Here is a 27,719-nt window from a genome sequence, read left to right as displayed (position 1 = left end):
GGGAGTACCTGCAGAAGACCGTTCTCTTCTGGTTTTGAGGAAGCCGGGCAGAGCTCAGATTGCAGCTTAAGCAATGTTCTTTTGTCACACTCTGTGTCCTGTGTTGCGTTCTCTCCTTTCGATTCCAGTTCTCCTGACAGGTTAGGCTTGAATTCAGCATAATATCTGCTTCTCCCTGGGTTCAGGTTCTTTGGGTCTCCTGCCTGCTTTTCTCCCTTTTCTTAATGGAGAGTGGAGTTTCTACCACAGAGCAAAGTTTCGTGATTGACAGAAACAAATATGGAACATATTAGATGAACACAGCTCTGCATTTTTTTCTTCCTCCGAACAGCAAGGGACTCCTGTGCTCTCATTAATATCATCAGTGAGTAGATGCTGCCTTCTGCTGGAGCCTAAAATGCTTTCTGCAGTTGAGTGGTTGGAAACATAGGGTTTTAACTTAAAATTGTTTGCGCAGGGTGAAGGTTGGGAATACAATTAGAATACAGTTACACAGTGCTCTATCCCCAGCACTTTCCATCATTTTTCTTAACACAGCTTACGGTTCATTTCAAAACAAACTAACAAAGATGAACTTGGGTTAGCGTAGCCTGTTTTAAATGATCCTTCTGTGTCTTTTCCAGGCTGGTAGCAGAATGGAGACTTTCCCGAGGCACTGAGGAACAGACACAAGCTTCTTTTGAAGGCTTCAATGAAATTCTGCCCCAGCAGTATCTGTGGTCTTTTGATGCTAAGGAGCTGGACGTAAAGGATTCTTTGACTATTGCCAGATCCAGGCTGCTACAGGTATGTCACGGTTTAAACTAAAAATCCACCTGCGTCCGTGACAGGGACTGTGGGCCCAGCAGGGGCCCTAGGCCGAAAGGAAAAAAAGTTAATTAGGAAAAGAAAACAGCAGCAACAATCTAAGGAGGCACACTTATTTACTAAATTACTATATCGAAATACAGGATAACACAGTATAATACAATATAATTGAAAATTGAGCTAACGAATCAAGCAAAATAGGAGAGAGAATGAGTCCCGAAACCGAGAGGCCTACTGTAAATCTAGGCGAAACGGTGAAGGCTCCCACACACTCCCCTGAACGCCAGAACTCGAAAGACGTCAGTCTAGCCTGCGACAGAGTTAATATAGTGTCCAGGTCCCGTGACCTCGTGTTGTTCTCTGGGAGATGTAGTCTTCTTCTGTAAGTTGCAGATTCAGTAAAACTATTCATGCTTTATATGATGTTATGATGTGGAATACTGATAGCAAAATTACAAAATTATTAAACCATGACAAGGTAATACTTGCATTTCAGTCAGTGTCTGAAGAGCAAAGTTCATTAAGGCTGGCGGTTCTGTTTTCAGGATGTGTGAGAGAAGCCTTATGTATCAGTTAGTATTTGGTTACTGTGTTGGTCTTCACTTTCTTCTTTGCAACCAATTTACACGTTTCTAACGTTAAGATTCTGCCAGCATAAATTTTTTGGCTAACAGTGTTTTTGTAGTCCTTGACAATGTGATTTGCGTGTGTCTAAAGAGTGAGCAACTAGAAAGCAAGGGAGCAAAGAACCAAATATCAGCGGATGGTCAAATTACTGAGTGGAGCAGGTTTTAGCTGCTTTTGGGTTCTCCAAGTTATACTCTACAGCAAAACATCGTATTTCTAGCACAGAATGGTACGGTTAGGTAAAGACAAAGTACGTTGTTAGTTTGAATGTCTAAATACAAATGTTTTCATGAGTGGTATTTCTCTTTTGTGGCCTCTCCACATTTTCTTTGTGAGCGGATGTTATTATTTGCTATGAAAGTTTGAGAGTTTAATATTAAAAACGAGTGTAGTGTGATTGCAGGTGCTTTTAAGTACAGTAGTATTTCAGTACAATAGTCTTGCTGTAGAAGCAAAGTAGTAGGTTGTAGTTTCAATGATTCCATGTGGGTGCCCAGCCCAAAGTGGGGATTCCCTTATGAAAGGAGGGGGAGGGTGAAGGAGGCCGAGGGCCCTTTTCTCGGGGCCAGCTCTCTGTGCCCTCTTGCTGGCCGGAGAGAAGGGCTGCCCGCTGGACACAGGGAGTGCCTTGTAGCTCCCGTGCCGTGCCCTGCCCTCCAGCCCCCTCCTCATCCTATGCGGAACACCACTCCCAGCAGCACAGGTGCCATTTTGGAATCTTCCCCATGTCACAGCTGTCACCTTGGTTGCTGCGGCTCCACCCGACTCACTCACCTCTGAGAGTGCTGGGCAGGTAGCAGCCATGTCCAGCACGAAGCGAGGGCGAGAGGAATGTAGTGAGGATTTAAGTGGGAGAAGGAGCTGGGGGCCCCAGAACCGAAGAGGAGGAGGGTGCCCGCCATAACCATCAAATGGAGGAGGGGGAAAGGAGCCCGTTTCCATCATGCCTGGACCAGCCCTGTGACCACCACCCATGTGGAGCCGATGGAGGTGGATCCCCCTCCGGAGGAACCGATGGAGGTGGATCCCCCTCCAGAGGAGCCCATGGACGTGGATCCGCCCGCGGCATAGCTGGCCTGGCACCACACCACCGTGGTCATGGTCATGACCGTTGGCATGGTCACAGCTTCACCATCGCTGGTCCAGGCACTCGGCTCCTTTCCTGCTGCGTGGCCCCTGCCCCCAGCATGAGCTGGGTGGCATTATTTAACATCTTCTTCTCCTCCACCTCGTTGCTCCTCCGGTTCTGTGGGCCCCCAGTTCCTTCTTCCCCCTGTTGTAGTTAGGTGTTTGCTCTGTTCTTTGTTTTGATGGTTGTGTTAGGTTAGTGTTAGTGTTCAGTTTAGTTTTAGCGTTAGGGATAGGTTCCTGTTTGTTCTTTAGAGTTAGGCATAGGTTCCTGTTTGTTCTTTAGGGTTAGGTATAGGTTTCTGTTGTTATTTTAGAGTTAGGCATAGGTTAGTGTTCGTACTTACAGTCAGGCATTGGCTGCTACACTCAAGTAAAAGTAACCGCTGCTCCTGGGTAAGCACACAGTGTTGCCATCAGGGCTCAAGCTCAGGCAGCCAGCTGACCGGGGCAGAATTTGTGTTAGACGCTGCTCAGTGACAACACCCAGAACAAAGTAGCAAGGATGTGAAGTGCAGGAGACTACTTGCGCTTAGCACATTCTGTCTGCTGTAACAGCATTACTCAAAGATTTCTAATCAGGCCAAGATCTTTGTGATGCAGCAGTTTGTTCATTACTGCCATCATGGGCGCACAACCCTACTGGCGAGGAATGGAAGGCCCTATATGCTGGCCCGACCCTACCCGCAGGGAGGTGTGCTCCCTCCCCTGGGCACGGGTCAGGGACATTGCTGGGAGACTTCCCAGTCTGATCTGCCCTTCTGTCTACTATCCCCTGCTGATAGTTCAGGCTGGCAGTGAAGAAGTTAGTAAAAAAAGCCTGAAGGCTATCAAAGATGATTTCAGGGGACTGGGGCGGGTAATCGAAGGAACAGGTGTGCGGGTGGTTATTGCATCTGTACTTTCAGTGGCAGGGAGGGATACTGAGTTGGACCTAAAAACCCACCTCTTAAACAAATGGTTAAAGAGTCGGTGCAGACATAGGAGTCTTGGTGTTTTTCACCATGGGGCAATTTATTTGGCTCCTGGCATGACAGCTACAGACGGAAGCGGCCTGTCTCAAAGGGGTAAGAGGGTTCTAGCTGAGGAACTGTCAGGACCCCACCAAAAACCTGCACCCTGACTTGTAAAATGGTTACACAGATATAGGTACACCTCATACATAGTCAATGATGTAAGGAAGGACACTGGACACACCTTCGTTGGCTCCACAGCTGCAGTCCAACACGGCGGCCAGGCCCGTCGATCCATTCCTTTGCTTGCTGCCAGTTCCCACAGGGAGTCCTCACTCAGACACCTGAAACAACAACGCACACAAACACATCAGGCAAACAACAGACACGCACACAAACACAAAACGCCCTCCTCGGATCCCGCCACTCACCCTTCCTTTGCCAACTTCTCTCGCTCACCTTCAGGGCAGTGCCAGCCCCTTCAACCCGATCACAGAATCACAGAATGACCCGGGTTGGAAGGGACCTCAAGGATCATGAAGCACCAACCCCCGCCTGGCTGCGGGGCTGTGGCAGCCGGTGTGGCTGGGTGCAGCACGTGGGCATGTGGGAGGGCCTGCAGCAGGGATGTGGGGTGTAATCAGAGTGACTGGAATTCCAATTCAGTCAGAGGTCTTAATTGTAGGTAAGGGTTGAATCCGCCAAGGTGCCGCACAAGGAGAGGCGCTGGGTGCGACTATGGAAAGCAGAGCTTGTGTGTCCCAGGAGGCAGGCGTAGTCAGGTCCCCTTTGGAGCCTGCCGTTGTTGGTGCTCAGCTCAGGAGCCCCATCAGGAGCTGCTGCGTGCTGCGTCTGTGTCACGGACTTATCTAGATCAATATGATTGACTGATCAATCTATGATCTCCAGATGATGTTATGATGTGAAATACCAATAGAAAAAAATACAAAACCACAACAGTATGGCAGCCCAAAAAGATTCCCTTGTGGAAGAAGGGGGAGGGTGAAGGAGGGTGAAGGAGGCCGAGGGCCCTTTACTTGGGGCCGGCTCGTCTGTGCCCTCTTGCTGGCCAGAGAGAAGGGCTGCCCGCTGGGCACAGGGAGCACCTTGTAGCTCCCGTACCATGCCCTGCCCTCCAGCCCCCTCCTCATCCTATGTGGAACTCCAGTGCCAGCAGTGCGGCCGCCATTTTAGAACCCTCTCCATGTCACCATGGTCACCGTTGCCGCATGCCTCTGACAGTTGTGGCAGTTAACAGCCATGCCTGCTGCAAAGAGGGCGAGGGTTGAAGTTTCTGGTGGGAGGATGGAGCTGGGGGCCCTAGGAGTCAGAAGGAGGAGGGGGCCCGCCATGACCATCAGGCAGAGGAGGGGTAAGAGAGCCATTATCCATCATGCCTGGACCAGCCCTGTGACCACCACCCATGTGGAGCCTATGGAGGTGGATCCCCCTCCGGAGGAACCGATGGAGGTGGATCCCCCTCCGGAGGAACCGATGGAGGTGGATCCCCCTCCAGAGGAGCCCATGGACGTGGATCCGCCCGCGGCATAGCTGGCCTGGCACCACACCACCGTGCCAGGCCCCGCGTTGGCATGGTCACAGCTTCACCATCGCTGGTCCAGGCACTCGGCTCCTTTCCTGCTGCGCGGCCCCTGCCCCCAGCATTAGCTGGGTGGCATTATTTAACATCTTCTGCTCCTCCACCTTGTTGCTCCTCTGGTTCTGTGGGCCCCCAGTTCCATCTTCCCCCTGTTAGGTTAGGTGTTTGTTATGTTCTTTTTTGTTGATGGTAGTGTTAAGTTAGTGTTAGTGTTAGTGTTCAGTTTAGTTTTAGTGTTAGGGATAGGTTCCTGTTCGTTTTTTAGAGTTAGGCATAGGTTCCTGTTTGTTCTTTAGGGTTAGGTATAGGTTTTTGTTGTTATTTTAGAGTTAGGTATAGGTTTTTGTTGTTATTTTAGAGTTAGGTATAGGTTTCTGTTGTTATTTTAGAGTTAGGCATAGGTTAGTGTTCGTACTTGCAGTCAGGCATTGGCTGTTACACTCAAGTAAAAGTAACCGCTGCTCCTTGGGTAAGCATGCAGCTGGTTGCTCACCCCGAGCAATGAGTGCGACTGCCCTGACAGTTTGATGACATCTGCGATGAACTGAATTTCCCTCTTGGGACTTTTCCTTTGCAGAACATGGAGGAGCAGAGCGTGAGTGGGCTGAGAAATGGAGCTGGGACTCAGGAGAGCAACACGTGGCTGTGTCCCAGAGCTCCCAAAGTGTGGCCATTGCAAGGTAGGAGTGCCTTACCGAAAGCGTTGTTCAAGCACAGCTCCTGGCACTGTCTGCAACAGATCCGCTCTCTGCGTGCTTTCTTTCAGTCGCTGGTGTTGTGCAGCACAGCCACGGCACGGCCCTCAGTGCGTACGCGAGGAGCGTGAAAAGGTAGGTGGTGAATTTTCATCTTGCTAACGCTAGGATTAGGAATGGTGAGCATTCCTAAAAGAGTGGCCACAAAGGTGTGATCTGCCTCGGGGAGAAGTTGATTCTCGCCTCTTCAGCTTTTCCCTTCTTTTCTGTCCACCTGTCCTTTCCAGCTCCTCCTCCCCTCAGCTGCAAGTGGGGCAGTGCTCGAGTGTGAGGACTCTTCCTTGGCATGCGGTAACAGACAATGCAGATGTGACTTTTGTGTCCTTCCTTGTTCTTGGGTTTGTAGCCCAGGGATATCTTGCGAGCAGCTCTCTAAGTCAGACTGTGCTGGCAGCGTGCGTGAGTGAAATAGTGCCTCTTTTTTCCCTCTTGCAGCAAGCTTGCCGAGGCAAGGCAAGCGCTACTCAGCTGAGGAAGAAAGCCGAGAAGGAAAGCAGAAAGCAACGATGAGGGCTTGAGCAAGAAGCTACAAAGGACAGCAGAACCACCTGCAACGCTTCCTCGGAGGTGGCACCAAGAGCTGCTGACTCAACAGCCCAGTTTACTGGCACAGCCGTGCTTTCCCTGTCATGGACGGTGGAGATGATGGAAGTGAACTGGACAGGAAGGACTTGTGCTGCGTTAGAAGCAATGAGGGCTTCACATAGGCAGGACTTGGTGTATGGCAAGAGCTGGAGACGCTGCGTTCCTTCAGGGTGTGTCTCTTGAGGTCCAGGCCTGGTGTAGGGTTAGGTTGAAATAGGGCTGGCTGGGACTGGAGAGGGAGGAGGTGACGTAGCCCCGGGGTTTGGCTTCTCCTTGGGTCTGACTGGAGGCTGAGTGACTGATTGCTAAGCGGCAATCCTGGGCACTGGGGTTTCATTTTGGGGTGTGGGCGGGGCAATAAATAGAAGCCAAATCTTCTTGTACGCAATAAAATTGAAGCGAACTTTCTAAACCTGGTGCTGCCTCTTTCAGTAGCTGGTCAGAACGTCCCTCGCTCGGGCTGGCAATCGCAGGGCGATGAAGCGGTCGGCTTCACGTCTCTCCCTTGACATGGTGCAGTGCAGGTTTTCCCCCGTTTCCTTGTTGGTCTTCCCAACCTGTGGCCTTTCAGCCAACCCGTAAGTGCTGGTGACAGGCTGTGAGCATCTCCTTGCTCTCTGAGGACTGACAGAAAGAAACCAGAGGAGGGGAAGCAGCCCGGCAGGAAGAAGGGTGTCCCGTGCTCAGCCCCTTGAGTTGGCCTCTCTTCCCTGAGGGCTCTTTCAGCTTCTGATGGATGCACCGTGTGTTGCTGTTTGCCCTGGGAAGCCCAGCTGCACGCTGGCAGCCGTGGCCTGTGCATCAGCCTCCCCTTGAGGCCCAAGGAGTTGTTTGTTTTTATGTATTCACTATTGGTGTGGCATTTTGTTGTTTTGTTCTGCTTTGAGATCAAGGGGTAATTTAACACCGTTGGAAGTCATTGGGGTTCAGGAGTAGCACATGTAGAATTTTGATCATGCAGCAAGTTGTGATTTCTACTGTGTTAAAGAACTGGCACACACATATACACCTGCAGCCGGAGCTTGATTGACTCTCGTCAATACGGCCTTCCAAAGCCCGGCCCTGGGGAGTTGTCCAAAAATTTTCCAACCTTTTGTATTACCTAAGTTTATTTTAAACAGACAAGGAGGAGTAATCTCTTAAAGGCTTTTTTAAAGGCATTGGACTAGGTTTTGATTATCACGTCTCAGGAAGCTTCTGCATTCCACCTAGTGCTAATGTGATACATCAAGAGCAGATGACACAAGAGATTCAGGCCTTGCTGCCAGTCTTTTACGAATCAGAACTTTGTTTCATGTTGCCAGATATTGTGGTTTCCTTTTCAGGGGATTCCTTTGCTGTATAATAAGAAGGCCGAGGGCATCCTGGCCTGCATGGGAAACAGTGTTGCCAGCAGGAGCAGAGAGGTGATTGTCCCCCTGTTCTCAGCACTGATGAGGCCGCAGCTCGAGTGCTGTGTTCAGTTTTGGGCCCCTCAGTGCAAGAAAGACATCGAGGCCCTGGAACGCGTTCAGAGGAGGGCAACAAAGCTGGTGAGGGGTCTGGAGCACAGGCCGTATGAGGAGCGGCTGAGGGAGCTGGGATTGTTCAGCCTGGAGAAGAGGAGGCTCAGGGGAGACCTCATTGCTCTCTCTAACTTCCTGAAGGGAGGCTGTAGTGAGCTGGGGCTCGGCCTCTTCTCTCGTGTCATTAATGATAGGACCAGAGGGAATGGCTTCAAGCTGCGACAGGGGAGATTCAGGCTGGACACTACGAGGTATTACTGCTCAGAAAGGGTGGCCAGGCACTGGAATGGACACAGGGAGGTGGTGAAGGGAAGGGGACGAGGGCGAGGAAGGAAGGAAGGGAAGGGGAAGGTAAAGGAAGGAAAGCGAGAGGAAAGACACGAAATGAGACGTGAATTTTGGGTCCTTTTCCGGCAGCCGCCCCCCCCCAACAGGCCCCAGCCCGGCCTGAGCCACGTGACAGTGCCAGTGCCAGTGCCAGTGACAGGAAGTGCTTCCTGCAGGCGGCGGAGAGCACTTCCGGGCCATGGCGGCATGGCGGCCATGAGCGGGGCCGGGAGGAGCGGGCTCTGTGCTGCGAACGGGGTCGGGCCTCGGGGCGGGGGCACGGAGGGGCTGTCGGGGGAGGAGCTCGCGGCGCTGCCGGCACCCAGAGGCGGCTCCCGGGCGGCTCCACGGTCTCGCTGTGCTGCGGAGTCACCCGGCCGGCCCCAAAAGCCTGGAGGCAGAGCCTGAGCCGGCCCCGGCCCGGATCGTGTGGTGCGGCTCCGGCCGTGCTGGGCTGTGCGGCAGGAAGATGACTTGCGGAATCAAACTCTATAACCCAAAGATGGGTTCTAAAGCAGGTATGTTTATTCCAGCGTTGCGCAGCGCCGGGTGCAAGCGGGAGAGCTCCACCAAACTTGCACACCGTAAGGAGAAAAGTGTGTTACAGATATAGGTTAAGCTAATACGTAATCAATAGTCTCCTCCTCAGTTTGATTACATATTCATTACATTCCCTAGGACCCCGTTCCCCGCGACCCTTGCCGTTGTTTTGGGGTGAAATTCTTCTTCTGTTTTCTTCTTGGTGTTATCTGCTGGTATCGTTCTCCCATGTCAGCATCATCTTGCCCGGGGGTATCTAATCCTTCTTCTTGTCAGAGGTCTCCGGACAATTTCTTCTTATCTTTATTGCCCTCTTCTCTGGTTTTATTTTGACTAAGTGTCTGTAATTCCCCCTATCCCTGCACTTTTAAATGTAAACTATCTGCAGTTACCCTTTGTCTCGGATTCTGTGAAGTTCCCCTTTCCCTTTCTATAGCAGAGTGTTACCTTGCCTCCATTTCAGTCTTTGGGTCCCCAGGGAGGCTCTCCCTGGGGGTGTCCCGATTCGAAGGCAGGATTCAATCCCGCCGCAGCCCGTCCATGGCAGGCAAACGCTTCTCTCCTCTGCTCTTGGGACTCAGCAGTGCCAGGGGTTTCACAGCGCGCGTGTTGCAGTGGCTGGCAGCCTCCGTGTGTTTCTCTATTGCATACAGGATCCCATGGTGGAGCCGCGTCAGAAGCAGACGTTGGTGTCTTGTGGCAGGAGCAAGGGCAGTGGAAGCGCTGCCCAGGGCAGGGCGGTGGTGACTGCCATGAGAGCGGAGGTCTGATGCCATCTGCGAGGGATGGGATTTGCATCCGGTGGCTTTTCCGTTGCAGAATGTCCAGCAGCAGAGCGTGAGTGGCCGTGAAATGAAGCTGGGCCCCAGGAGAGCCGCCTGGAGCTGCGTCACGAGCTTCGTGCGTGGCCAGCGCAAGGTAGGTGTGCCTTACTGTAAGCGTGCGCTGAAGCAGTGTTGGTTAAGCACGGCTCACTCCTCTGTCTGCAACAGATGGGCTTTCTGCGCGCTTTATTGCTGTGGCCGTAGAATTCCCTCTTTCTTACCATCTGATCTGTGAAGGCTTTTGTGTGGGAAGGTTTTGAGGAATGAGGGAGTAGAAATTGCTTTAGTCACGAGTCATCTGGAAAGGTTTCACAGAAACGGTGACATTTGCAGAAGGAACGTATTGGCATTGGCAGTTGTGCCAAATACTCACTGGGATGGAGAGGAGGGAGTACCTGCAGAAGACCGTTCTCTTCTGGTTTTGAGGAAGCCGGGCAGAGCTCAGATTGCAGCTTAAGCAATGTTCTTTTGTCACACTCTGTGTCCTGTGTTGCGTTCTCTCCTTTCGATTCCAGTTCTCCTGACAGGTTAGGCTTGAATTCAGCATAATATCTGCTTCTCCCTGGGTTCAGGTTCTTTGGGTCTCCTGCCTGCTTTTCTCCCTTTTCTTAATGGAGAGTGGAGTTTCTACCACAGAGCAAAGTTTCGTGATTGACAGAAACAAATATGGAACATATTAGATGAACACAGCTCTGCATTTTTTTCTTCCTCCGAACAGCAAGGGACTCCTGTGCTCTCATTAATATCATCAGTGAGTAGATGCTGCCTTCTGCTGGAGCCTAAAATGCTTTCTGCAGTTGAGTGGTTGGAAACATAGGGTTTTAACTTAAAATTGTTTGCGCAGGGTGAAGGTTGGGAATACAATTAGAATACAGTTACACAGTGCTCTATCCCCAGCACTTTCCATCATTTTTCTTAACACAGCTTACGGTTCATTTCAAAACAAACTAACAAAGATGAACTTGGGTTAGCGTAGCCTGTTTTAAATGATCCTTCTGTGTCTTTTCCAGGCTGGTAGCAGAATGGAGACTTTCCCGAGGCACTGAGGAACAGACACAAGCTTCTTTTGAAGGCTTCAATGAAATTCTGCCCCAGCAGTATCTGTGGTCTTTTGATGCTAAGGAGCTGGACGTAAAGGATTCTTTGACTATTGCCAGATCCAGGCTGCTACAGGTATGTCACGGTTTAAACTAAAAATCCACCTGCGTCCGTGACAGGGACTGTGGGCCCAGCAGGGGCCCTAGGCCGAAAGGAAAAAAAGTTAATTAGGAAAAGAAAACAGCAGCAACAATCTAAGGAGGCACACTTATTTACTAAATTACTATATCGAAATACAGGATAACACAGTATAATACAATATAATTGAAAATTGAGCTAACGAATCAAGCAAAATAGGAGAGAGAATGAGTCCCGAAACCGAGAGGCCTACTGTAAATCTAGGCGAAACGGTGAAGGCTCCCACACACTCCCCTGAACGCCAGAACTCGAAAGACGTCAGTCTAGCCTGCGACAGAGTTAATATAGTGTCCAGGTCCCGTGACCTCGTGTTGTTCTCTGGGAGATGTAGTCTTCTTCTGTAAGTTGCAGATTCAGTAAAACTATTCATGCTTTATATGATGTTATGATGTGGAATACTGATAGCAAAATTACAAAATTATTAAACCATGACAAGGTAATACTTGCATTTCAGTCAGTGTCTGAAGAGCAAAGTTCATTAAGGCTGGCGGTTCTGTTTTCAGGATGTGTGAGAGAAGCCTTATGTATCAGTTAGTATTTGGTTACTGTGTTGGTCTTCACTTTCTTCTTTGCAACCAATTTACACGTTTCTAACGTTAAGATTCTGCCAGCATAAATTTTTTGGCTAACAGTGTTTTTGTAGTCCTTGACAATGTGATTTGCGTGTGTCTAAAGAGTGAGCAACTAGAAAGCAAGGGAGCAAAGAACCAAATATCAGCGGATGGTCAAATTACTGAGTGGAGCAGGTTTTAGCTGCTTTTGGGTTCTCCAAGTTATACTCTACAGCAAAACATCGTATTTCTAGCACAGAATGGTACGGTTAGGTAAAGACAAAGTACGTTGTTAGTTTGAATGTCTAAATACAAATGTTTTCATGAGTGGTATTTCTCTTTTGTGGCCTCTCCACATTTTCTTTGTGAGCGGATGTTATTATTTGCTATGAAAGTTTGAGAGTTTAATATTAAAAACGAGTGTAGTGTGATTGCAGGTGCTTTTAAGTACAGTAGTATTTCAGTACAATAGTCTTGCTGTAGAAGCAAAGTAGTAGGTTGTAGTTTCAATGATTCCATGTGGGTGCCCAGCCCAAAGTGGGGATTCCCTTATGAAAGGAGGGGGAGGGTGAAGGAGGCCGAGGGCCCTTTTCTCGGGGCCAGCTCTCTGTGCCCTCTTGCTGGCCGGAGAGAAGGGCTGCCCGCTGGACACAGGGAGTGCCTTGTAGCTCCCGTGCCGTGCCCTGCCCTCCAGCCCCCTCCTCATCCTATGCGGAACACCACTCCCAGCAGCACAGGTGCCATTTTGGAATCTTCCCCATGTCACAGCTGTCACCTTGGTTGCTGCGGCTCCACCCGACTCACTCACCTCTGAGAGTGCTGGGCAGGTAGCAGCCATGTCCAGCACGAAGCGAGGGCGAGAGGAATGTAGTGAGGATTTAAGTGGGAGAAGGAGCTGGGGGCCCCAGAACCGAAGAGGAGGAGGGTGCCCGCCATAACCATCAAATGGAGGAGGGGGAAAGGAGCCCGTTTCCATCATGCCTGGACCAGCCCTGTGACCACCACCCATGTGGAGCCGATGGAGGTGGATCCCCCTCCGGAGGAACCGATGGAGGTGGATCCCCCTCCAGAGGAGCCCATGGACGTGGATCCGCCCGCGGCATAGCTGGCCTGGCACCACACCACCGTGGTCATGGTCATGACCGTTGGCATGGTCACAGCTTCACCATCGCTGGTCCAGGCACTCGGCTCCTTTCCTGCTGCGTGGCCCCTGCCCCCAGCATGAGCTGGGTGGCATTATTTAACATCTTCTTCTCCTCCACCTCGTTGCTCCTCCGGTTCTGTGGGCCCCCAGTTCCTTCTTCCCCCTGTTGTAGTTAGGTGTTTGCTCTGTTCTTTGTTTTGATGGTTGTGTTAGGTTAGTGTTAGTGTTCAGTTTAGTTTTAGCGTTAGGGATAGGTTCCTGTTTGTTCTTTAGAGTTAGGCATAGGTTCCTGTTTGTTCTTTAGGGTTAGGTATAGGTTTCTGTTGTTATTTTAGAGTTAGGCATAGGTTAGTGTTCGTACTTACAGTCAGGCATTGGCTGCTACACTCAAGTAAAAGTAACCGCTGCTCCTGGGTAAGCACACAGTGTTGCCATCAGGGCTCAAGCTCAGGCAGCCAGCTGACCGGGGCAGAATTTGTGTTAGACGCTGCTCAGTGACAACACCCAGAACAAAGTAGCAAGGATGTGAAGTGCAGGAGACTACTTGCGCTTAGCACATTCTGTCTGCTGTAACAGCATTACTCAAAGATTTCTAATCAGGCCAAGATCTTTGTGATGCAGCAGTTTGTTCATTACTGCCATCATGGGCGCACAACCCTACTGGCGAGGAATGGAAGGCCCTATATGCTGGCCCGACCCTACCCGCAGGGAGACGTGCTCCCTCCCCTGGGCACGGGTCAGGGACATTGCTGGGAGACTTCCCAGTCTGATCTGCCCTTCTGTCTACTATCCCCTGCTGATAGTTCAGGCTGGCAGTGAAGAAGTTAGTAAAAAAAGCCTGAAGGCTATCAAAGATGATTTCAGGGGACTGGGGCGGGTAATCGAAGGAACAGGTGTGCGGGTGGTTATTGCATCTGTACTTTCAGTGGCAGGGAGGGATACTGAGTTGGACCTAAAAACCCACCTCTTAAACAAATGGTTAAAGAGTCGGTGCAGACATAGGAGTCTTGGTGTTTTTCACCATGGGGCAATTTATTTGGCTCCTGGCATGACAGCTACAGACGGAAGCGGCCTGTCTCAAAGGGGTAAGAGGGTTCTAGCTGAGGAACTGTCAGGACCCCACCAAAAACCTGCACCCTGACTTGTAAAATGGTTACACAGATATAGGTACACCTCATACATAGTCAATGATGTAAGGAAGGACACTGGACACACCTTCGTTGGCTCCACAGCCGCAGTCCAACACGGCGGCCAGGCCCGTCGATCCATTCCTTTGCTTGCTGCCAGTTCCCACAGGGAGTCCTCACTCAGACACCTGAAACAACAACGCACACAAACACATCAGGCAAACAACAGACACGCACACAAACACAAAACGCCCTCCTCGGATCCCGCCACTCACCCTTCCTTTGCCAACTTCTCTCGCTCACCTTCAGGGCAGTGCCAGCCCCTTCAACCCGATCACAGAATCACAGAATGACCCGGGTTGGAAGGGACCTCAAGGATCATGAAGCACCAACCCCCGCCTGGCTGCGGGGCTGTGGCAGCCGGTGTGGCTGGGTGCAGCACGTGGGCATGTGGGAGGGCCTGCAGCAGGGATGTGGGGTGTAATCAGAGTGACTGGAATTCCAATTCAGTCAGAGGTCTTAATTGTAGGTAAGGGTTGAATCCGCCGAGGTGCCGCACAAGGAGAGGCGCTGGGTGCGACTATGGAAAGCAGAGCTTGTGTGTCCCAGGAGGCAGGCGTAGTCAGGTCCCCTTTGGAGCCTGCCGTTGTTGGTGCTCAGCTCAGGAGCCCCATCAGGAGCTGCTGCGTGCTGCGTCTGTGTCACGGACTTATCTAGATCAATATGATTGACTGATCAATCTATGATCTCCAGATGATGTTATGATGTGAAATACCAATAGAAAAAAATACAAAACCACAACAGTATGGCAGCCCAAAAAGATTCCCTTGTGGAAGAAGGGGGAGGGTGAAGGAGGGTGAAGGAGGCCGAGGGCCCTTTACTTGGGGCCGGCTCGTCTGTGCCCTCTTGCTGGCCAGAGAGAAGGGCTGCCCGCTGGGCACAGGGAGCAACTTGTAGCTCCCGTACCATGCCCTGCCCTCCAGCCCCCTCCTCATCCTATGTGGAACTCCAGTGCCAGCAGTGCGGCTGCCATTTTAGAACCCTCTCCATGTCACCATGGTCACCGTTGCCGCATGCCTCTGACAGTTGTGGCAGTTAACAGCCATGCCTGCTGCAAAGAGGGCGAGGGTTGAAGTTTCTGGTGGGAGGATGGAGCTGGGGGCCCTAGGAGTCAGAAGGAGGAGGGGGCCCGCCATGACCATCAGGCAGAGGAGGGGTAAGAGAGCCATTATCCATCATGCCTGGACCAGCCCTGTGACCACCACCCATGTGGAGCCTATGGAGGTGGATCCCCCTCCGGAGGAACCGATGGAGGTGGATCCCCCTCCGGAGGAACCGATGGAGGTGGATCCCCCTCCGGAGGAACCGATGGAGGTGGATCCCCCTCCAGAGGAGCCCATGGACGTGGATCCGCCCGCGGCATAGCTGGCCTGGCACCACACCACCGTGCCAGGCCCCGCGTTGGCATGGTCACAGCTTCACCATCACTGGTCCAGGCACTCGGCTCCTTTCCTGCTGCGCGGCCCCTGCCCCCAGCATTAGCTGGGTGGCATTATTTAACATCTTCTGCTCCTCCACCTTGTTGCTCCTCTGGTTCTGTGGGCCCCCAGTTCCATCTTCCCCCTGTTAGGTTAGGTGTTTGTTATGTTCTTTTTTGTTGATGGTAGTGTTAAGTTAGTGTTAGTGTTAGTGTTCAGTTTAGTTTTAGTGTTAGGGATAGGTTCCTGTTCGTTTTTTAGAGTTAGGCATAGGTTCCTGTTTGTTCTTTAGGGTTAGGTATAGGTTTTTGTTGTTATTTTAGAGTTAGGTATAGGTTTTTGTTGTTATTTTAGAGTTAGGTATAGGTTTCTGTTGTTATTTTAGAGTTAGGCATAGGTTAGTGTTCGTACTTGCAGTCAGGCATTGGCTGTTACACTCAAGTAAAAGTAACCGCTGCTCCTTGGGTAAGCATGCAGCTGGTTGCTCACCCCGAGCAATGAGTGCGACTGCCCTGACAGTTTGATGACATCTGCGATGAACTGAATTTCCCTCTTGGGACTTTTCCTTTGCAGAACATGGAGGAGCAGAGCGTGAGTGGGCTGAGAAATGGAGCTGGGACTCAGGAGAGCAACACGTGGCTGTGTCCCAGAGCTCCCAAAGTGTGGCCATTGCAAGGTAGGAGTGCCTTACCGAAAGCGTTGTTCAAGCACAGCTCCTGGCACTGTCTGCAACAGATCCGCTCTCTGCGTGCTTTCTTTCAGTCGCTGGTGTTGTGCAGCACAGCCACGGCACGGCCCTCAGTGCGTACGCGAGGAGCGTGAAAAGGTAGGTGGTGAATTTTCATCTTGCTAACGCTAGGATTAGGAATGGTGAGCATTCCTAAAAGAGTGGCCACAAAGGTGTGATCTGCCTCGGGGAGAAGTTGATTCTCGCCTCTTCAGCTTTTCCCTTCTTTTCTGTCCACCTGTCCTTTCCAGCTCCTCCTCCCCTCAGCTGCAAGTGGGGCAGTGCTCGAGTGTGAGGACTCTTCCTTGGCATGCGGTAACAGACAATGCAGATGTGACTTTTGTGTCCTTCCTTGTTCTTGGGTTTGTAGCCCAGGGATATCTTGCGAGCAGCTCTCTAAGTCAGACTGTGCTGGCAGCGTGCGTGAGTGAAATAGTGCCTCTTTTTTCCCTCTTGCAGCAAGCTTGCCGAGGCAAGGCAAGCGCTACTCAGCTGAGGAAGAAAGCCGAGAAGGAAAGCAGAAAGCAACGATGAGGGCTTGAGCAAGAAGCTACAAAGGACAGCAGAACCACCTGCAACGCTTCCTCGGAGGTGGCACCAAGAGCTGCTGACTCAACAGCCCAGTTTACTGGCACAGCCGTGCTTTCCCTGTCATGGACGGTGGAGATGATGGAAGTGAACTGGACAGGAAGGACTTGTGCTGCGTTAGAAGCAATGAGGGCTTCACATAGGCAGGACTTGGTGTATGGCAAGAGCTGGAGACGCTGCGTTCCTTCAGGGTGTGTCTCTTGAGGTCCAGGCCTGGTGTAGGGTTAGGTTGAAATAGGGCTGGCTGGGACTGGAGAGGGAGGAGGTGACGTAGCCCCGGGGTTTGGCTTCTCCTTGGGTCTGACTGGAGGCTGAGTGACTGATTGCTAAGCGGCAATCCTGGGCACTGGGGTTTCATTTTGGGGTGTGGGCGGGGCAATAAATAGAAGCCAAATCTTCTTGTACGCAATAAAATTGAAGCGAACTTTCTAAACCTGGTGCTGCCTCTTTCAGTAGCTGGTCAGAACGTCCCTCGCTCGGGCTGGCAATCGCAGGGCGATGAAGCGGTCGGCTTCACGTCTCTCCCTTGACATGGTGCAGTGCAGGTTTTCCCCCGTTTCCTTGTTGGTCTTCCCAACCTGTGGCCTTTCAGCCAACCCGTAAGTGCTGGTGACAGGCTGTGAGCATCTCCTTGCTCTCTGAGGACTGACAGAAAGAAACCAGAGGAGGGGAAGCAGCCCGGCAGGAAGAAGGGTGTCCCGTGCTCAGCCCCTTGAGTTGGCCTCTCTTCCCTGAGGGCTCTTTCAGCTTCTGATGGATGCACCGTGTGTTGCTGTTTGCCCTGGGAAGCCCAGCTGCACGCTGGCAGCCGTGGCCTGTGCATCAGCCTCCCCTTGAGGCCCAAGGAGTTGTTTGTTTTTATGTATTCACTATTGGTGTGGCATTTTGTTGTTTTGTTCTGCTTTGAGATCAAGGGGTAATTTAACACCGTTGGAAGTCATTGGGGTTCAGGAGTAGCACATGTAGAATTTTGATCATGCAGCAAGTTGTGATTTCTACTGTGTTAAAGAACTGGCACACACATATACGCCTGCAGCCGGAGCTTGATTGACTCTCGTCAATACGGCCTTCCAAAGCCCGGCCCTGGGGAGTTGTCCAAAAATTTTCCAACCTTTTGTATTACCTAAGTTTATTTTAAGCAGACAAGGAGGAGTAATCTCTTAAAGGCTTTTTTAAAGGCATTGGACTAGGTTTTGATTATCACGTCTCAGGAAGCTTCTGCATTCCACCTAGTGCTAATGTGATACATCAAGAGCAGATGACACAAGAGATTCAGGCCTTGCTGCCAGTCTTTTACGAATCAGAACTTTGTTTCATGTTGCCAGATATTGTGGTTTCCTTTTCAGGGGATTCCTTTGCTGTATAATAAGAAGGCCGAGGGCATCCTGGCCTGCATGGGAAACAGTGTTGCCAGCAGGAGCAGAGAGGTGATTGTCCCCCTGTTCTCAGCACTGATGAGGCCGCAGCTCGAGTGCTGTGTTCAGTTTTGGGCCCCTCAGTGCAAGAAAGACATCGAGGCCCTGGAACGCGTTCAGAGGAGGGCAACAAAGCTGGTGAGGGGTCTGGAGCACAGGCCGTATGAGGAGCGGCTGAGGGAGCTGGGATTGTTCAGCCTGGAGAAGAGGAGGCTCAGGGGAGACCTCATTGCTCTCTCTAACTTCCTGAAGGGAGGCTGTAGTGAGCTGGGGCTCGGCCTCTTCTCTCGTGTCATTAATGATAGGACCAGAGGGAATGGCTTCAAGCTGCGACAGGGGAGATTCAGGCTGGACACTACGAGGTATTACTGCTCAGAAAGGGTGGCCAGGCACTGGAATGGACACAGGGAGGTGGTGAAGGGAAGGGGACGAGGGCGAGGAAGGAAGGAAGGGAAGGGGAAGGTAAAGGAAGGAAAGCGAGAGGAAAGACACGAAATGAGACGTGAATTTTGGGTCCTTTTCCGGCAGCCGCCCCCCCCCAACAGGCCCCAGCCCGGCCTGAGCCACGTGACAGTGCCAGTGCCAGTGCCAGTGACAGGAAGTGCTTCCTGCAGGCGGCGGAGAGCACTTCCGGGCCATGGCGGCATGGCGGCCATGAGCGGGGCCGGGAGGAGCGGGCTCTGTGCTGCGAACGGGGTCGGGCCTCGGGGCGGGGGCACGGAGGGGCTGTCGGGGGAGGAGCTCGCGGCGCTGCCGGCACCCAGAGGCGGCTCCCGGGCGGCTCCACGGTCTCGCTGTGCTGCGGAGTCACCCGGCCGGCCCCAAAAGCCTGGAGGCAGAGCCTGAGCCGGCCCCGGCCCGGATCGTGTGGTGCGGCTCCGGCCGTGCTGGGCTGTGCGGCAGGAAGATGACTTGCGGAATCAAACTCTATAACCCAAAGATGGGTTCTAAAGCAGGTATGTTTATTCCAGCGTTGCGCAGCGCCGGGTGCAAGCGGGAGAGCTCCACCAAACTTGCACACCGTAAGGAGAAAAGTGTGTTACAGATATAGGTTAAGCTAATACGTAATCAATAGTCTCCTCCTCAGTTTGATTACATATTCATTACATTCCCTAGGACCCCGTTCCCCGCGACCCTTGCCGTTGTTTTGGGGTGAAATTCTTCTTCTGTTTTCTTCTTGGTGTTATCTGCTGGTATCGTTCTCCCATGTCAGCATCATCTTGCCCGGGGGTATCTAATCCTTCTTCTTGTCAGAGGTCTCCGGACAATTTCTTCTTATCTTTATTGCCCTCTTCTCTGGTTTTATTTTGACTAAGTGTCTGTAATTCCCCCTATCCCTGCACTTTTAAATGTAAACTATCTGCAGTTACCCTTTGTCTCGGATTCTGTGAAGTTCCCCTTTCCCTTTCTATAGCAAAGTGTTACCTTGCCTCCATTTCAGTCTTTGGGTCCCCAGGGAGGCTCTCCCTGGGGGTGTCCCGATTCGAAGGCAGGATTCAATCCCGCCGCAGCCCGTCCATGGCAGGCAAACGCTTCTCTCCTCTGCTCTTGGGACTCAGCAGTGCCAGGGGTTTCACAGCGCGCGTGTTGCAGTGGCTGGCAGCCTCCGTGTGTTTCTCTATTGCATACAGGATCCCATGGTGGAGCCGCGTCAGAAGCAGACGTTGGTGTCTTGTGGCAGGAGCAAGGGCAGTGGAAGCGCTGCCCAGGGCAGGGCGGTGGTGACTGCCATGAGAGCGGAGGTCTGATGCCATCTGCGAGGGATGGGATTTGCATCCGGTGGCTTTTCCGTTGCAGAATGTCCAGCAGCAGAGCGTGAGTGGCCGTGAAATGAAGCTGGGCCCCAGGAGAGCCGCCTGGAGCTGCGTCACGAGCTTCGTGCGTGGCCAGCGCAAGGTAGGTGTGCCTTACTGTAAGCGTGCGCTGAAGCAGTGTTGGTTAAGCACGGCTCACTCCTCTGTCTGCAACAGATGGGCTTTCTGCGCGCTTTATTGCTGTGGCCGTAGAATTCCCTCTTTCTTACCATCTGATCTGTGAAGGCTTTTGTGTGGGAAGGTTTTGAGGAATGAGGGAGTAGAAATTGCTTTAGTCACGAGTCATCTGGAAAGGTTTCACAGAAACGGTGACATTTGCAGAAGGAACGTATTGGCATTGGCAGTTGTGCCAAATACTCACTGGGATGGAGAGGAGGGAGTACCTGCAGAAGACCGTTCTCTTCTGGTTTTGAGGAAGCCGGGCAGAGCTCAGATTGCAGCTTAAGCAATGTTCTTTTGTCACACTCTGTGTCCTGTGTTGCGTTCTCTCCTTTCGATTCCAGTTCTCCTGACAGGTTAGGCTTGAATTCAGCATAATATCTGCTTCTCCCTGGGTTCAGGTTCTTTGGGTCTCCTGCCTGCTTTTCTCCCTTTTCTTAATGGAGAGTGGAGTTTCTACCACAGAGCAAAGTTTCGTGATTGACAGAAACAAATATGGAACATATTAGATGAACACAGCTCTGCATTTTTTTCTTCCTCCGAACAGCAAGGGACTCCTGTGCTCTCATTAATATCATCAGTGAGTAGATGCTGCCTTCTGCTGGAGCCTAAAATGCTTTCTGCAGTTGAGTGGTTGGAAACATAGGGTTTTAACTTAAAATTGTTTGCGCAGGGTGAAGGTTGGGAATACAATTAGAATACAGTTACACAGTGCTCTATCCCCAGCACTTTCCATCATTTTTCTTAACACAGCTTACGGTTCATTTCAAAACAAACTAACAAAGATGAACTTGGGTTAGCGTAGCCTGTTTTAAATGATCCTTCTGTGTCTTTTCCAGGCTGGTAGCAGAATGGAGACTTTCCCGAGGCACTGAGGAACAGACACAAGCTTCTTTTGAAGGCTTCAATGAAATTCTGCCCCAGCAGTATCTGTGGTCTTTTGATGCTAAGGAGCTGGACGTAAAGGATTCTTTGACTATTGCCAGATCCAGGCTGCTACAGGTATGTCACGGTTTAAACTAAAAATCCACCTGCGTCCGTGACAGGGACTGTGGGCCCAGCAGGGGCCCTAGGCCGAAAGGAAAAAAAGTTAATTAGGAAAAGAAAACAGCAGCAACAATCTAAGGAGGCACACTTATTTACTAAATTACTATATCGAAATACAGGATAACACAGTATAATACAATATAATTGAAAATTGAGCTAACGAATCAAGCAAAATAGGAGAGAGAATGAGTCCCGAAACCGAGAGGCCTACTGTAAATCTAGGCGAAACGGTGAAGGCTCCCACACACTCCCCTGAACGCCAGAACTCGAAAGACGTCAGTCTAGCCTGCGACAGAGTTAATATAGTGTCCAGGTCCCGTGACCTCGTGTTGTTCTCTGGGAGATGTAGTCTTCTTCTGTAAGTTGCAGATTCAGTAAAACTATTCATGCTTTATATGATGTTATGATGTGGAATACTGATAGCAAAATTACAAAATTATTAAACCATGACAAGGTAATACTTGCATTTCAGTCAGTGTCTGAAGAGCAAAGTTCATTAAGGCTGGCGGTTCTGTTTTCAGGATGTGTGAGAGAAGCCTTATGTATCAGTTAGTATTTGGTTACTGTGTTGGTCTTCACTTTCTTCTTTGCAACCAATTTACACGTTTCTAACGTTAAGATTCTGCCAGCATAAATTTTTTGGCTAACAGTGTTTTTGTAGTCCTTGACAATGTGATTTGCGTGTGTCTAAAGAGTGAGCAACTAGAAAGCAAGGGAGCAAAGAACCAAATATCAGCGGATGGTCAAATTACTGAGTGGAGCAGGTTTTAGCTGCTTTTGGGTTCTCCAAGTTATACTCTACAGCAAAACATCGTATTTCTAGCACAGAATGGTACGGTTAGGTAAAGACAAAGTACGTTGTTAGTTTGAATGTCTAAATACAAATGTTTTCATGAGTGGTATTTCTCTTTTGTGGCCTCTCCACATTTTCTTTGTGAGCGGATGTTATTATTTGCTATGAAAGTTTGAGAGTTTAATATTAAAAACGAGTGTAGTGTGATTGCAGGTGCTTTTAAGTACAGTAGTATTTCAGTACAATAGTCTTGCTGTAGAAGCAAAGTAGTAGGTTGTAGTTTCAATGATTCCATGTGGGTGCCCAGCCCAAAGTGGGGATTCCCTTATGAAAGGAGGGGGAGGGTGAAGGAGGCCGAGGGCCCTTTTCTCGGGGCCAGCTCTCTGTGCCCTCTTGCTGGCCGGAGAGAAGGGCTGCCCGCTGGACACAGGGAGTGCCTTGTAGCTCCCGTGCCGTGCCCTGCCCTCCAGCCCCCTCCTCATCCTATGCGGAACACCACTCCCAGCAGCACAGGTGCCATTTTGGAATCTTCCCCATGTCACAGCTGTCACCTTGGTTGCTGCGGCTCCACCCGACTCACTCACCTCTGAGAGTGCTGGGCAGGTAGCAGCCATGTCCAGCACGAAGCGAGGGCGAGAGGAATGTAGTGAGGATTTAAGTGGGAGAAGGAGCTGGGGGCCCCAGAACCGAAGAGGAGGAGGGTGCCCGCCATAACCATCAAATGGAGGAGGGGGAAAGGAGCCCGTTTCCATCATGCCTGGACCAGCCCTGTGACCACCACCCATGTGGAGCCGATGGAGGTGGATCCCCCTCCGGAGGAACCGATGGAGGTGGATCCCCCTCCAGAGGAGCCCATGGACGTGGATCCGCCCGCGGCATAGCTGGCCTGGCACCACACCACCGTGGTCATGGTCATGACCGTTGGCATGGTCACAGCTTCACCATCGCTGGTCCAGGCACTCGGCTCCTTTCCTGCTGCGTGGCCCCTGCCCCCAGCATGAGCTGGGTGGCATTATTTAACATCTTCTTCTCCTCCACCTCGTTGCTCCTCCGGTTCTGTGGGCCCCCAGTTCCTTCTTCCCCCTGTTGTAGTTAGGTGTTTGCTCTGTTCTTTGTTTTGATGGTTGTGTTAGGTTAGTGTTAGTGTTCAGTTTAGTTTTAGCGTTAGGGATAGGTTCCTGTTTGTTCTTTAGAGTTAGGCATAGGTTCCTGTTTGTTCTTTAGGGTTAGGTATAGGTTTCTGTTGTTATTTTAGAGTTAGGCATAGGTTAGTGTTCGTACTTACAGTCAGGCATTGGCTGCTACACTCAAGTAAAAGTAACCGCTGCTCCTGGGTAAGCACACAGTGTTGCCATCAGGGCTCAAGCTCAGGCAGCCAGCTGACCGGGGCAGAATTTGTGTTAGACGCTGCTCAGTGACAACACCCAGAACAAAGTAGCAAGGATGTGAAGTGCAGGAGACTACTTGCGCTTAGCACATTCTGTCTGCTGTAACAGCATTACTCAAAGATTTCTAATCAGGCCAAGATCTTTGTGATGCAGCAGTTTGTTCATTACTGCCATCATGGGCGCACAACCCTACTGGCGAGGAATGGAAGGCCCTATATGCTGGCCCGACCCTACCCGCAGGGAGACGTGCTCCCTCCCCTGGGCACGGGTCAGGGACATTGCTGGGAGACTTCCCAGTCTGATCTGCCCTTCTGTCTACTATCCCCTGCTGATAGTTCAGGCTGGCAGTGAAGAAGTTAGTAAAAAAAGCCTGAAGGCTATCAAAGATGATTTCAGGGGACTGGGGCGGGTAATCGAAGGAACAGGTGTGCGGGTGGTTATTGCATCTGTACTTTCAGTGGCAGGGAGGGATACTGAGTTGGACCTAAAAACCCACCTCTTAAACAAATGGTTAAAGAGTCGGTGCAGACATAGGAGTCTTGGTGTTTTTCACCATGGGGCAATTTATTTGGCTCCTGGCATGACAGCTACAGACGGAAGCGGCCTGTCTCAAAGGGGTAAGAGGGTTCTAGCTGAGGAACTGTCAGGACCCCACCAAAAACCTGCACCCTGACTTGTAAAATGGTTACACAGATATAGGTACACCTCATACATAGTCAATGATGTAAGGAAGGACACTGGACACACCTTCGTTGGCTCCACAGCCGCAGTCCAACACGGCGGCCAGGCCCGTCGATCCATTCCTTTGCTTGCTGCCAGTTCCCACAGGGAGTCCTCACTCAGACACCTGAAACAACAACGCACACAAACACATCAGGCAAACAACAGACACGCACACAAACACAAAACGCCCTCCTCGGATCCCGCCACTCACCCTTCCTTTGCCAACTTCTCTCGCTCACCTTCAGGGCAGTGCCAGCCCCTTCAACCCGATCACAGAATCACAGAATGACCCGGGTTGGAAGGGACCTCAAAGATCATGAAGCACCAACCCCCGCCTGGCTGCGGGGCTGTGGCAGCCGGTGTGGCTGGGTGCAGCACGTGGGCATGTGGGAGGGCCTGCAGCAGGGATGTGGGGTGTAATCAGAGTGACTGGAATTCCAATTCAGTCAGAGGTCTTAATTGTAGGTAAGGGTTGAATCCGCCGAGGTGCCGCACAAGGAGAGGCGCTGGGTGCGACTATGGAAAGCAGAGCTTGTGTGTCCCAGGAGGCAGGCGTAGTCAGGTCCCCTTTGGAGCCTGCCGTTGTTGGTGCTCAGCTCAGGAGCCCCATCAGGAGCTGCTGCGTGCTGCGTCTGTGTCACGGACTTATCTAGATCAATATGATTGACTGATCAATCTATGATCTCCAGATGATGTTATGATGTGAAATACCAATAGAAAAAAATACAAAACCACAACAGTATGGCAGCCCAAAAAGATTCCCTTGTGGAAGAAGGGGGAGGGTGAAGGAGGGTGAAGGAGGCCGAGGGCCCTTTACTTGGGGCCGGCTCGTCTGTGCCCTCTTGCTGGCCAGAGAGAAGGGCTGCCCGCTGGGCACAGGGAGCACCTTGTAGCTCCCGTACCATGCCCTGCCCTCCAGCCCCCTCCTCATCCTATGTGGAACTCCAGTGCCAGCAGTGCGGCCGCCATTTTAGAACCCTCTCCATGTCACCATGGTCACCGTTGCCGCATGCCTCTGACAGTTGTGGCAGTTAACAGCCATGCCTGCTGCAAAGAGGGCGAGGGTTGAAGTTTCTGGTGGGAGGATGGAGCTGGGGGCCCTAGGAGTCAGAAGGAGGAGGGGGCCCGCCATGACCATCAGGCAGAGGAGGGGTAAGAGAGCCATTATCCATCATGCTTGGACCAGCCCTGTGACCACCACCCATGTGGAGCCTATGGAGGTGGATCCCCCTCCGGAGGAACCGATGGAGGTGGATCCCCCTCCGGAGGAACCGATGGAGGTGGATCCCCCTCCGGAGGAACCGATGGAGGTGGATCCCCCTCCAGAGGAGCCCATGGACGTGGATCCGCCCGCGGCATAGCTGGCCTGGCACCACACCACCGTGCCAGGCCCCGCGTTGGCATGGTCACAGCTTCACCATCGCTGGTCCAGGCACTCGGCTCCTTTCCTGCTGCGCGGCCCCTGCCCCCAGCATTAGCTGGGTGGCATTATTTAACATCTTCTGCTCCTCCACCTTGTTGCTCCTCTGGTTCTGTGGGCCCCCAGTTCCATCTTCCCCCTGTTAGGTTAGGTGTTTGTTATGTTCTTTTTTGTTGATGGTAGTGTTAAGTTAGTGTTAGTGTTAGTGTTCAGTTTAGTTTTAGTGTTAGGGATAGGTTCCTGTTCGTTTTTTAGAGTTAGGCATAGGTTCCTGTTTGTTCTTTAGGGTTAGGTATAGGTTTTTGTTGTTATTTTAGAGTTAGGTATAGGTTTTTGTTGTTATTTTAGAGTTAGGTATAGGTTTCTGTTGTTATTTTAGAGTTAGGCATAGGTTAGTGTTCGTACTTGCAGTCAGGCATTGGCTGTTACACTCAAGTAAAAGTAACCGCTGCTCCTTGGGTAAGCATGCAGCTGGTTGCTCACCCCGAGCAATGAGTGCGACTGCCCTGACAGTTTGATGACATCTGCGATGAACTGAATTTCCCTCTTGGGACTTTTCCTTTGCAGAACATGGAGGAGCAGAGCGTGAGTGGGCTGAGAAATGGAGCTGGGACTCAGGAGAGCAACACGTGGCTGTGTCCCAGAGCTCCCAAAGTGTGGCCATTGCAAGGTAGGAGTGCCTTACCGAAAGCGTTGTTCAAGCACAGCTCCTGGCACTGTCTGCAACAGATCCGCTCTCTGCGTGCTTTCTTTCAGTCGCTGGTGTTGTGCAGCACAGCCACGGCACGGCCCTCAGTGCGTACGCGAGGAGCGTGAAAAGGTAGGTGGTGAATTTTCATCTTGCTAACGCTAGGATTAGGAATGGTGAGCATTCCTAAAAGAGTGGCCACAAAGGTGTGATCTGCCTCGGGGAGAAGTTGATTCTCGCCTCTTCAGCTTTTCCCTTCTTTTCTGTCCACCTGTCCTTTCCAGCTCCTCCTCCCCTCAGCTGCAAGTGGGGCAGTGCTCGAGTGTGAGGACTCTTCCTTGGCATGCGGTAACAGACAATGCAGATGTGACTTTTGTGTCCTTCCTTGTTCTTGGGTTTGTAGCCCAGGGATATCTTGCGAGCAGCTCTCTAAGTCAGACTGTGCTGGCAGCGTGCGTGAGTGAAATAGTGCCTCTTTTTTCCCTCTTGCAGCAAGCTTGCCGAGGCAAGGCAAGCGCTACTCAGCTGAGGAAGAAAGCCGAGAAGGAAAGCAGAAAGCAACGATGAGGGCTTGAGCAAGAAGCTACAAAGGACAGCAGAACCACCTGCAACGCTTCCTCGGAGGTGGCACCAAGAGCTGCTGACTCAACAGCCCAGTTTACTGGCACAGCCGTGCTTTCCCTGTCATGGACGGTGGAGATGATGGAAGTGAACTGGACAGGAAGGACTTGTGCTGCGTTAGAAGCAATGAGGGCTTCACATAGGCAGGACTTGGTGTATGGCAAGAGCTGGAGACGCTGCGTTCCTTCAGGGTGTGTCTCTTGAGGTCCAGGCCTGGTGTAGGGTTAGGTTGAAATAGGGCTGGCTGGGACTGGAGAGGGAGGAGGTGACGTAGCCCCGGGGTTTGGCTTCTCCTTGGGTCTGACTGGAGGCTGAGTGACTGATTGCTAAGCGGCAATCCTGGGCACTGGGGTTTCATTTTGGGGTGTGGGCGGGGCAATAAATAGAAGCCAAATCTTCTTGTACGCAATAAAATTGAAGCGAACTTTCTAAACCTGGTGCTGCCTCTTTCAGTAGCTGGTCAGAACGTCCCTCGCTCGGGCTGGCAATCGCAGGGCGATGAAGCGGTCGGCTTCACGTCTCTCCCTTGACATGGTGCAGTGCAGGTTTTCCCCCGTTTCCTTGTTGGTCTTCCCAACCTGTGGCCTTTCAGCCAACCCGTAAGTGCTGGTGACAGGCTGTGAGCATCTCCTTGCTCTCTGAGGACTGACAGAAAGAAACCAGAGGAGGGGAAGCAGCCCGGCAGGAAGAAGGGTGTCCCGTGCTCAGCCCCTTGAGTTGGCCTCTCTTCCCTGAGGGCTCTTTCAGCTTCTGATGGATGCACCGTGTGTTGCTGTTTGCCCTGGGAAGCCCAGCTGCACGCTGGCAGCCGTGGCCTGTGCATCAGCCTCCCCTTGAGGCCCAAGGAGTTGTTTGTTTTTATGTATTCACTATTGGTGTGGCATTTTGTTGTTTTGTTCTGCTTTGAGATCAAGGGGTAATTTAACACCGTTGGAAGTCATTGGGGTTCAGGAGTAGCACATGTAGAATTTTGATCATGCAGCAAGTTGTGATTTCTACTGTGTTAAAGAACTGGCACACACATATACGCCTGCAGCCGGAGCTTGATTGACTCTCGTCAATACGGCCTTCCAAAGCCCGGCCCTGGGGAGTTGTCCAAAAATTTTCCAACCTTTTGTATTACCTAAGTTTATTTTAAGCAGACAAGGA

The 27,719-nt window shown here is 51.5% G+C and overlaps 3 long non-coding RNA genes across 6 annotated transcripts; all 3 read left to right on the top strand.

Moving 5' to 3' along the window:
- Window positions 1-5,716: 5,716 nt before the first annotated feature.
- LOC146758308 (uncharacterized) lies at window positions 5,717-6,867 on the top strand. 2 transcript variants are annotated; one of them, XR_014934722.1, is made up of 2 exons: window positions 5,717-5,945; window positions 6,306-6,867. It is a non-coding gene; the product is annotated as an uncharacterized LOC146758308 (long non-coding RNA). The 2 variants fall into 2 exon arrangements; XR_014934721.1 differs by having other exon boundaries at window positions 6,098-6,867.
- Window positions 6,868-15,784: 8,917 nt separating this feature from the next.
- LOC146758307 (uncharacterized) lies at window positions 15,785-16,935 on the top strand. 2 transcript variants are annotated; one of them, XR_014934720.1, is made up of 2 exons: window positions 15,785-16,013; window positions 16,374-16,935. It is a non-coding gene; the product is annotated as an uncharacterized LOC146758307 (long non-coding RNA). The 2 variants fall into 2 exon arrangements; XR_014934719.1 differs by having other exon boundaries at window positions 16,166-16,935.
- Window positions 16,936-25,675: 8,740 nt separating this feature from the next.
- Window positions 25,676-27,003, top strand: LOC146758306 (uncharacterized). Of its 2 annotated transcripts, none has more exons than XR_014934718.1 (2): window positions 25,676-26,081; window positions 26,442-27,003. It is a non-coding gene; the product is annotated as an uncharacterized LOC146758306 (long non-coding RNA). The 2 variants fall into 2 exon arrangements; XR_014934717.1 differs by having other exon boundaries at window positions 25,829-26,081; window positions 26,234-27,003.
- Window positions 27,004-27,719: the final 716 nt, after the last annotated feature.

Source organism: Coturnix japonica, chromosome 15, assembly GCF_054131305.1.
Source record: "Coturnix japonica strain WE chromosome 15, WE-NBRP24, whole genome shotgun sequence".
Taxonomy (NCBI): domain Eukaryota; kingdom Metazoa; phylum Chordata; class Aves; order Galliformes; family Phasianidae; genus Coturnix; species Coturnix japonica.
The sequence above is the reverse complement of the archived record's forward strand: the minus strand, read 5'-3'. Positions and strand labels throughout refer to the sequence as shown.